Source organism: Hipposideros armiger, unplaced genomic scaffold (assembly GCF_001890085.2).
Source record: "Hipposideros armiger isolate ML-2016 unplaced genomic scaffold, ASM189008v1 scaffold_55, whole genome shotgun sequence".
Lineage (NCBI taxonomy): Eukaryota > Metazoa > Chordata > Mammalia > Chiroptera > Hipposideridae > Hipposideros > Hipposideros armiger.
The window spans coordinates 1,586,451-1,596,525 of record NW_017731405.1 but is presented as its reverse complement, the minus strand read 5'-3'; the positions used below and the strand labels follow the sequence as shown (position 1 = coordinate 1,596,525).

Below are 10,075 nucleotides of genomic sequence, written 5' to 3'. Positions count from 1 at the left end.
TTAACCATCGCGCCACTCGGCCGGCCCGTAACTCCTATGTTTAATGAGGCACTGCCAGATGTTTTCAAAGCGACGAACCATTTTATATTCCCATTAGTGCATAAGGTTTCCAACATCTCCACATCCTTGTCAGCATTTGTTATTGTCTTATAGCCATCCTAGTGGATGTGTAGTGATATCTCCTTGTGCTTTTGATTTGCATTGCCCTAATGGCTAATGATGGGGTCGGCAAACTTTTGAGACAGAAGAGCCGCCAGGGTTCAGCAAACTGCAGCTCGCGAGCCACATGTGGCTCTTTGGGTATGTACATGTGGCTCTGAAATAAAATTGAAAATGAAAATAAAACTATCATAGTTTAATTTATAAAATTTTTCAAGGATATTATTCACATAATGGTGATTATGTAAAAATATATTTATTGCTCTGGAATAATTTTTAAGTTGTTGTGAGGGACAGGACTGGCTCTTCCAGGGGTTGGCAAACTTTAGAGATGGAACATACCCAAAGAGATGTATGTGGCTTGTGAGCCGCAGTTTGCCGACCCCTGATGTAGAATATTTTTAAATGAGTGTGTTGGCCATTTGCGTGTCATCTTTGGAAAAGTGTCCAGATCCTTTGACCATTTTTAAATTGGATTGTCTTTTTAATATTGAATTGTAAGAGTTTGTTGTATATTCTGGATTCAGAATCCATAATCTCTTACCAAGTATGTGATTTGAAAATATTTTCTCCCATTCTGTGGGATGTCTTTTCACTTTCTTGGTAGTGTTCTGATGTACATAAGTTTTAAATTTTGATGTAAAATTCGTTTTTTCTTTGGTTTCTTTATGTTTTTGGTGTCATGTCTAAGAAACCATTGCCTAATTTAAGGCCATGAAGACTTCTGTTTTCTTATAAGAGTTGTATAGTTTTAGTGCTTACATTTAGGCTTAAGATCCATTTTGAGTTAATTTTCATATATGGTATGAGATAGGTGTCAAACTTCATTCTTTTGCATGTGGATAGGTGTCAAACTTCATTCTTTTGCATGTGGATAGCCACTTGTTCCAGCACCTTTTGCTGAAAAGACTATACTTTTCCATTGGATTATCTTGGCACTCTTGTTGAAAATAAATTGATTATGTAATATAAGGGTTTATTTTTGGACTCTCAATTCTATTGTGTTGATCTGTATCTCTTGCCTTATGCCAGTACTACACTGTCTTGATTACTGTAATTCTGTAACAAAACTTTGTTAACCTCATTTTCCTTCCAGTCCATTTCTGGAATCCCCTTCTCAGAAAAACGTTTTCTGCTCCCCATTGTTGCACACCTCCTCTGAAGCGTTACCTACTCCTCCCCACCCCCTCAGTCCTTTCTCTAAAAGATTCTTCAGTAAGGGTTTTGCTCTCAACACTGGACCAAAATGCACTTGTCAAGGTAGCCACTGACTGCCACATAAATATTGGGTTGTCAGAAAAGTCATGACACATTTTTGCAATGAAAAACAGAAAAAATACGTCGTGACTTTTCCGACAACCCAATAATTCCGATGGTAACTTTTCAGTCTTACCCTTATTTGATCTGTTATCAGCATTGACAGTGGATCACTATCTCATTTTTAGAACACTTTCTTCATTTGTAGAGCACTTGAGTTTTTTCTTCTCAGCCTCCTTTACTGGCATCTCTCCAGCCCTTTTACCCCCAGTATTAGAGTTAGGCTTTGCTTCTCTTCTTTATGCTCACTCAAATGGTGAGTTCATCCAGTCTTATACTTTAAATACCATGTACATGCTGATAACGCCCAAATTTACATCTCCAGCACAGACCTCTGCTCTGAACACCAGACTCATATGTTCAGCTGCCTACTAGACGTGTCTACCTGGATGTCTTAGAAATTGCAAATTCAGCATGTCAAAAACTGAACTGAGTCCCCTGCTCCTAAACCTGTTTTCCGTCTTTGTATCTCTGTCCTACTGGTTGCTTAGGTCAAAACCTTGGTGGTGGTTCGCCATTTTCTTATATCTCACATCATTTTGTGAGGAAATCCTGTTGGCTCCCCCTTAAAAGTACATCCAGAACTGACCCCTTACCTCCATAGCCACTGGGCTTGAGCTGTGATCATTCCTTGCCTGGATTACTGCAGTGGAGGTTTCCTAACCACGCTCCCTCCTTCCACCCACTTCAGTCTGTTTTCAACTTGGCAGTCAGTGATCTCTCCAAAAAAAAAAAAAAAAAAAGTCGAGCATTTCAGTCTCCTGCTTAGAACTCTTCACTAACTTTTAATTTTCTTCAGAGTAAAACCAAGAGTCCTTAAAATAGCCAATAATCTGGTCCCTAATACCTTCTGTTCTTTATCTCCTTATATTCTTTCCCTCATGTATTCCTGTCCAGCACACTGGTCTTTCTTATGTATGCCAGCTATCCTCCTGACTTTGCACTGGCTAGTCCCTCTGCCTAAGGTGATCCCCCTGCACACCCAGATATCTGCAAGACTGACTTCTTCACCCCCATCAAGGCTTTTTTAAATGTTGGCTTCCCTAACCACCTTTGTAAAGTTGCCCTCACTCCACCTTTACTCACGACCCCTTTACCCTGTTCTTGCTGTTCCATAAAAATTATTGCTTTCTAAGATACTCTACAATATATTTGTTTCTTACATGTGGTGTTTATCTTCCATTGTTAGAATGTAAGATCCATGAAGGTAGGGATGTTTACCTGTTTTGTTGATTAACATATTCCAACTGTCTGTAACTGTCTGTGGTACATTGTAGTTGATCAATAAATGCTGGATGAATGTATGAGTTAATATGGATGGTCATGCTTCTGTTCCTTTATGTGCCTTTCTCTACTTGGAAACCCCCATCCTTGTACATCCCTTCTCACCTCCTATTATGCACTGCCTCCCCCAAGTACTCTTAATTTTTAAAACCTTGTTTAAAAATAGTTATCTATTCTGATAAAATTATTTCTATTTGTCCTGATTCTGATATTAGCACCTACAATTTTCACTGCCCTTAATAACAAGGGCATCTGTTCTAAGCATGGCCATAGTTCTTGTCTACTCAGGCAGTGATAGTGAAAGCTGCAAGAAGTTTTAGGTTTCTTTTGGCAGTCTCTCCATTAGGTGAAAGGATAAGACAGTGGTTTATGGAAGCTGTAAACTTTTAGTGTCTTAGAGGGGGTGTTCTCAGATTTCAAGGTGTCTAAGAATCACCCTGGGGAGCTTACTACAAATGTGAGCTTGTTCAAAATGTAAATGTCTTCTCTGCCTGAGTTTTTGAATCAGTGTGTCCACAGTGGGGCCCAGAGCCTGCATTTTTAATAAGCACTGGGGGTTTCTGATGCAGGAAACCTATTAACACATTAAGAAACATTGCTTTAGACCCTGAGTATACTTAGGAACTTTATTGGTTCACAGATGGAAGAGAAAGGGCAGGAAAAAACAAGGAGAAATTTTCTTGCATAGATGTTTAGAATATGGAAGAGAACCAGAAAGGAGAACATATATTAGTTTATGCATGAGAAAGACAACTCGTGGACATCCCATGCCTTGAAGGGATCCTGAATATTAGTCATTTGTTTAATAATGAAACACCTTTGGGCCAGCTGAGTGGCATGGTTAAGAACTCGCTTGGGACACCAGAGGGCCCCGGTTCGGATCCCACATATGAGGGCCAGTGACACTGCCCTCCACAGCTAACATGCTGAACAACAGCTCAACCTGGAGCTGGTCTGCCGTGAGTCGCCGGTGACGGCATAGGCTGCAGCCCCTGTGGCAGTGGGTTGCCATGGGCTACCGTGTGTAGCCAGCAGCCAGCGTGAGCGGCCGTCCAGAAGCCGGCAACTGATCTGCCTCGCCCGGGAAGAGCGCAATGATGGTGCCAACTTGGGCCAGTGAAGCAACGTCCTCCACAACTAGACTGAAGAACAAAACGACAGCAACTTGTCTGTTCCCCTTCCCCCAATTCCCCAGCACTGTTCCCATCCCCCCAATTCCCCAATTAAAAAAAAAAAATCTAAAAAATTAATGAAACACCTTTGGAATTTCCAGTGCAGAGAATTCCCTATATTATAGAACAGTTCATCCACTATTGTATTATCATGATTGTTATAATGTTCTTAATTCTATTGAGCCAAAATATAATATATGTCCCTATAGTTTTTATTTATTGGTCTTAGTTGAGATCTCCAAAGCCACACAGAACAGGCAAACATAGTAAGGAAATTCGTGTTGTAATGTAAAAGAATTAGAAACAACCTAAGTGTCCATTGATGGATGAACGTATAAAGAAAGTGTGTGTGTGTATGTGTGCGCGTGCATGTGCACACACACAATGGAATATTTTTCAGCCATTAAAAAGGAAATCTTGCCATTTGTGACAACGTGGATGGAGTTGGAGTGCATTATGCTAAGCGAAATAAGTCAGACAAAGACAAATACCTTATGATTTCACTTACATGTGGAATCTTAAAAAACAAGCAAACCAACAAAAAAATCAAGCTCACCGATAGAACAGATTTGTGGTTGCCAGAGGCAGGGAGTGGGGGATGGGTAAAATGGGTGAAGGGAGTCAAAAGATACAAACTTCCAATTATAAAAAAGTCATGGGGATATAATGTATAGCATAGTGCCTACAGTTAATAATAACGTATTGCATATTTGAAAGATGCTTAAAGAGTAGATCTTAAAAGTTCTCATTACAAGAAAATTTTGTAATTATATATGGGGATGGAGGTTAACAAGACTTATTGTGGTGATCATTTTGCAATATATACAAATATATACAAATTATGTGGCACATCTGAAACGAATATATAATATATGTCAATTATACTTTAATAAAAAATTAATGAAAGAAATTATAACCCTTTAACTTTCACAGAGATATTTTAAAATATAGTCTATTCCCAACTTGTGAAATTTTATCTACCACAGGAGCAGGATATGCAGCCTTGCTACTAGACTTTGTTTTCCATTCTGCCCCCAAGGTTGCTTTCCTACTAGTCTTCTGGCTTGTCTCAATTTTTTTTCTCTGGCCCCATCTCTGTACCTTCTGCTTTTCTGAGTACTTCAGGTTTTCACCAGGGTCTGCCAGCACAGACACAGTTTCAGGGTTGTCAGGAGGAGAAGAGCTGCTCTTACTCTGGTACATCTAGTGTCTTCTTTTTTCCTACAGGTAGGTTGTCACTCCTTTAATATCTGGAGTTTTGATGAGTGTAAAAATGAAGATGATATACTCAGAAATGTCCAGTGAGGCAAAGAGATATTCCTTCTTGCATCTCAAATTTTCCTTCTGGAAAATTTTCCTTGCATCTCATCATTTTTCCTACTCCTAAAGTAGAAATTCCTTTAGTAATGACCTATTGGTAGTAACTGTTTCAATATTTATCATTATCACCTTCGTTCTCAAAAGGTAATCTCACTGGATTTAGAAGTCTGCATTGACAGTTAACTTTCTCTCATCAACTTGGTATATTCTACTTGAGCTTCCATTGTTGCTGTGGAGAAGTTAGCTCTCAATCTTATTGAGATGCCTTTTTTCTCTTGCTGTTTTTAAGATCACTTGTTCTTACGGTTTGCTCTTTCGCTATGACATATCTAGGTGTTATTTTATTTTTTTAGCTGAGTCATCCTGCCAACACTGGAGCCGGGCATCGAACCACTGTTGCTCAGAGCTCGTGCTCTTGAGTGAGCTCTTAACCAACTGAGCCACTTGGCTGGCCCGGTGTTATTTTTTAAAATTTGGTTTGGGTTTTGGAGCTTTGAACTGGAGAATTAGTGTCCTCACATTCTCTTTAAATATTGACTTTCTCTCAATCTCTCTATTCTCTTCCTCTGGAACTCTTAGTTTTTAGACCTTCTCACTCTATTGTCATCTTTCTTTTCTTTTTTATTTTTTTTATTTTCAGGTATACAGAACAATGCAATAGTTTCACTTTTCATCCCTCACAAAGTGACAACGCCCCCCATCCACCGCTGCCCCCATATCATGCATCTCTATTACAATTCCATTGACTCCACTCTGTTGTCATCTTTCTTAACCTCTCATATTTTCCTTTCTTTTTTTTTCATCGCTGCCACATTCTATGCAGTTTCTTCAGACCCGCTTCCATTTTTCTAATTACCTCTTCATCTCTGTGTAGTCTGCTGTTTGACTTGTCTATTAAATTTGTATAATTTCAATTATTAGTTTTCATTTCTAGAAGTTCCATTTGTATCATTTTAAGATGATGTTTCGTCAGTTCTGATAGTCTCTTGTTGTTGAGTCATAATTTTATTGTCTTATTTCTTGATAAAACATTTATATTTTATATCTGATAATTACAATATCACTTGTCTATGTCTAGGGCCCATGCTCATAGTGGCTTGTTTCCTTCTGTGTTTAAATCATGAACCAGAGTTTCTTGGAATTTGATTAGTGAAAATTTCTTTGAAGCCTGATTTTAAATGTGTTCCTCTACTTTTGCCAGGGTGCCTAAGGTCACTACCAACCTGGGATCTGTTGAAATGAAAATTCCAGCTTGGATTATTTTGTCTATATGGGAAGTGTGAAATCTGCAGGTTTGGTAGGTTTATGATTAGGAATTCTCGGGGAAAATTTCTATTGTTTATTTTTCCTTCTTTATCCAGAGTCAAGGGCAAGACAAGCAAGCATTCCTGCTGTTTCTTTCTGTGAAGCTGGTTTTATCCTTACCCACTGAGAATGCTGCTCTTTCGGGAGACCTGGCTTTATGGAGGAGCCGCAGATTGATTTTTGCCTTGCATGGGCTCCCAAGCTTTGTCTGCAGCTCATTAAGCCTCAGTGATTTTGTGAATGGCATGGCACAAAGGTCCTTTGTTTTGGCATTTGCAGTTTTTTCTACTCCCTGGCATCTCAGGATTTCCTGTCATCTTAGTTATGTATTTAAAATACTATTTAAGTAAAATTTGATCAAGCATTTTTAGGTATTATGTTGGGGGAGTGGAGGCCTCTACAGATGTTTGGTCTGCTGTGTTGCCTAAAATGGAAGTCCCGAGTAGATGGTTTTATTTTCCTTTTACTCATGTGCAGAAGCAAAAAGTTGGAAAAAATTAGGGGTTATCATTAGAATAGGTCTTTGATAATTATAACAAGAGCTGTTCTTGGCCTGAAGTGGCTAATCCAGTATGTGGTGACTGAAGAAAATACTGGGCTCTGGAGCTGAACAGAGATCTAGCTAACGTCTACAACTTTAAGAAATTATCAGTATAATAGCTGTCACATCATGCTCTTAGAGATTTGTCTTTCTCTAATACTTCATCAGTGCTGTAATGCAAGCAACTGTGACCTCGAATATATCAAATTACTAGTTCTAATCCAGGTTTCATCCTTACTTATTAGAGTTAATACTTCATTTGTTACTTAAACAGTAAATAATTTATAGTAAGGTTTTTTATTTTTTTATGATTTTAAAGATTTTATTGGGGAATTGGGGAAGGGGAACAGACAAGTTGCTGTCCTTTTGTTCTTCAGTCTAGTTGTGGAGGACGTTGCTTCACTGGCCCAAGTTGGCACCATCATTGCCCTCTTCCCGGGTGAGGAAAATCGGTCGCTGTCTTCTGGACGCCTGCTCACAGCAGCTCTTGGGCTCACACCGGCTGCCGGCCACTCACAGTAGCTTATGGCAGCCCACTGCAGCAGGGCCTGCAGCCTATGCCGTCGTGGGCGACTCACAGCAGCCCAGCTCCAGGTAGAGCTGTTGTTCACCATCTTAGCTGCAGAGGGCAGTGTCACTGGCCCTCATGTGGGATCCGAACCAGGGCCCTGCTGCTCAGAGCTGGTGTCCCAAGCCAGCTCTTAACCAAGGTGCCACTCGGCCGGCCCTATAGTAAGGTTTTAACTGGGTGAATTCTTAGATAATTTCTTTTGTGCTTTTCCTGAAATGTGCTCCCAAACTAACGTTGCCAGGCATTTTATTTGGCCATTGTTTGGTTGTCGCTACATATTTAACTGAGAGTGTGAGACTTGAGGACCATGCTTTTCTATTGGGTTGTTGGAAGTGTCGTGACAGATGCACTAGTTCATTTTTGGAAGTACTAGAGTTACTCGCATCTATGTTATTGCTATGTCATTTGTCAGCTGACAGTTCTAGCTTCATTCTAAAAAAAAATTGAGCGATTTGGTTGAGTTTTGGAGATTTTACAAGTTGAAGATGGAAGACCAAACTGCGTTTTTGCCATATTTTACTGTTTTACTTCCATAAAGGGAAGAACCTACATCAAGCTTGTGAAAAGTTGCATAAAGTTTACGGTGACAATGCTCTACAAGAACATCAGTGCCAACGATTGTTCACGAAATTCCATGCTGGTGATTTTTTTTTTTTTTTAAGATTTTTTTACTGGGGAACTGGGGGATGGGAAGTGCTGGGGAATTGTGGGAAGGGGAATATACAAGTTTCTGTCCTTTTGTTCTTCAGACTAGTTGTGGAGGACGTTGCTTCACTGGCCCAAGTTGGCACCATCATTGCACTCTTCACGGGCGAGGCAGATGTTGCCGGCTTCTGGACGGCCGCTCACAGTGGCTGCTGGCTGCTCACGCTGGCTGCTGGCTACATACGGTAACCCATGGCAACCCACTGCCACGGGGGCTGCAGCCTACGCCGTCGCCGGCGACTCATGGCAGCCCAGCTCCAGGTTGAGCTGTTGTTTAGCATCTTAGCTGTGGAGGGCAGTATCACTGGCCCTCATATGTGGGATCTGAACCGGGGACCTCTGGTATCCCAAGCCAGTTTTTAACCATCGCGCCACTCGGCTGGCCCCATGCTGGTGATTTTGATCTCAACGACGCTCCTCGGTCAGGGAGGCCCACCGAGGTTGATGACAAAATAAAGGCATTGATACAGTCAAACCCACGTTACACGACACAAGAGATTACAGAAACATTGAACATCCATCATTCAAGCATTCACGACCACCTAAAGAAGCTGGGATACTGAAGCAAGCTCGATATTTGGGTTCCGCATGAACTCAAAGAAGTTCATTTGACGGTGCGTATAAACATCTGTGATATGCTCATTAAACATGAGGAAAATGATCCTTTATTGAAGCGACTGATAACTGGTGATGAGAAGTGGATTGTTGACAACAATGTGGTGCCCAAATGGTCTTGGTCCCAATGTGATGATTTGCCTAAAATGACATTGAAAGCAGGCATTGATCAGAGGAAGGTTACGCTCTCAGTGTTGTGGGATTTTAAAGGTGTCGTGTATTTCGAACTCCTGCTAAGGAACCAAACAATTCGAACGTGTACTGTCGGCAATTGGACAGTTTGAACGAATCCATCATCCAGAAACATCCAGAGCTTGTTTATTGTAATGGAGTGTGTTCCATCGTGACAATGCAAGACCACACACAAGTTTGATCACCCGTCAAAAATTATTGAAGCTTGGATGGGATGTGTTGGCACACCAACATACTCGCCTGCCCTTGTGCCGTCGGACTTCCACTTGTTTTGCTCTCTTCAAAACTCCTTGCGTGGTATAACGTTCAATTCAGATGAGGCTGTAAATCAGCCTTGTTCAGTTTTTCGCTAATAAAGACAGATCTTTTATGAACGAGGAATAATGAAGCTCACTGAAAGATGGCAAAAGGTTATCTAACAAAACGAGCAATATATCAGTTGATCTTGTTGTTTATATAAATAAATGACTTTTGAAAAACAGACAAAATACGTCATGACTTTTCCGACAACCCAATAGTTGGAGAACAGGACTAATTAGCTTCATTGTTTTTGCTTGTTAATACCGGGGGTGCCAAAAAAATGTATACACATGACTTGTATTCATCTTTTGTTATTGGTATATATTGAGTATTATAATTTTAATACAATTTTTTTCTTTCTTAAAATGTGTATACATTTTTTGGGCACCCTCTGTATATTGGGATGGAACAGAGAATTTATAATTCTTTGGGTAACAAAAGATTATAGTGGAGATAAAAAATATGGGCCGGCCGAGTGGCGCGATGGTTAAGAACTCGCTTGGGATACCAGAGGGCCCCGGTTCGGATCCCACATATGAGGGCCAGTGACACTGCCCTCTACAGCTAAGATGCTGAACAACAGCTCAACCTGGA

The 10,075-nt window shown here is 40.4% G+C and overlaps 1 protein-coding gene across 1 annotated transcript in view; it reads left to right on the top strand.

Moving 5' to 3' along the window:
* The window catches only part of SCAMP1 (secretory carrier membrane protein 1), a 104,480-nt gene that overhangs the window by 44,339 nt on the left and 50,066 nt on the right, over window positions 1–10,075 (top strand). The gene's annotated exons all lie outside the window — the stretch shown is intronic.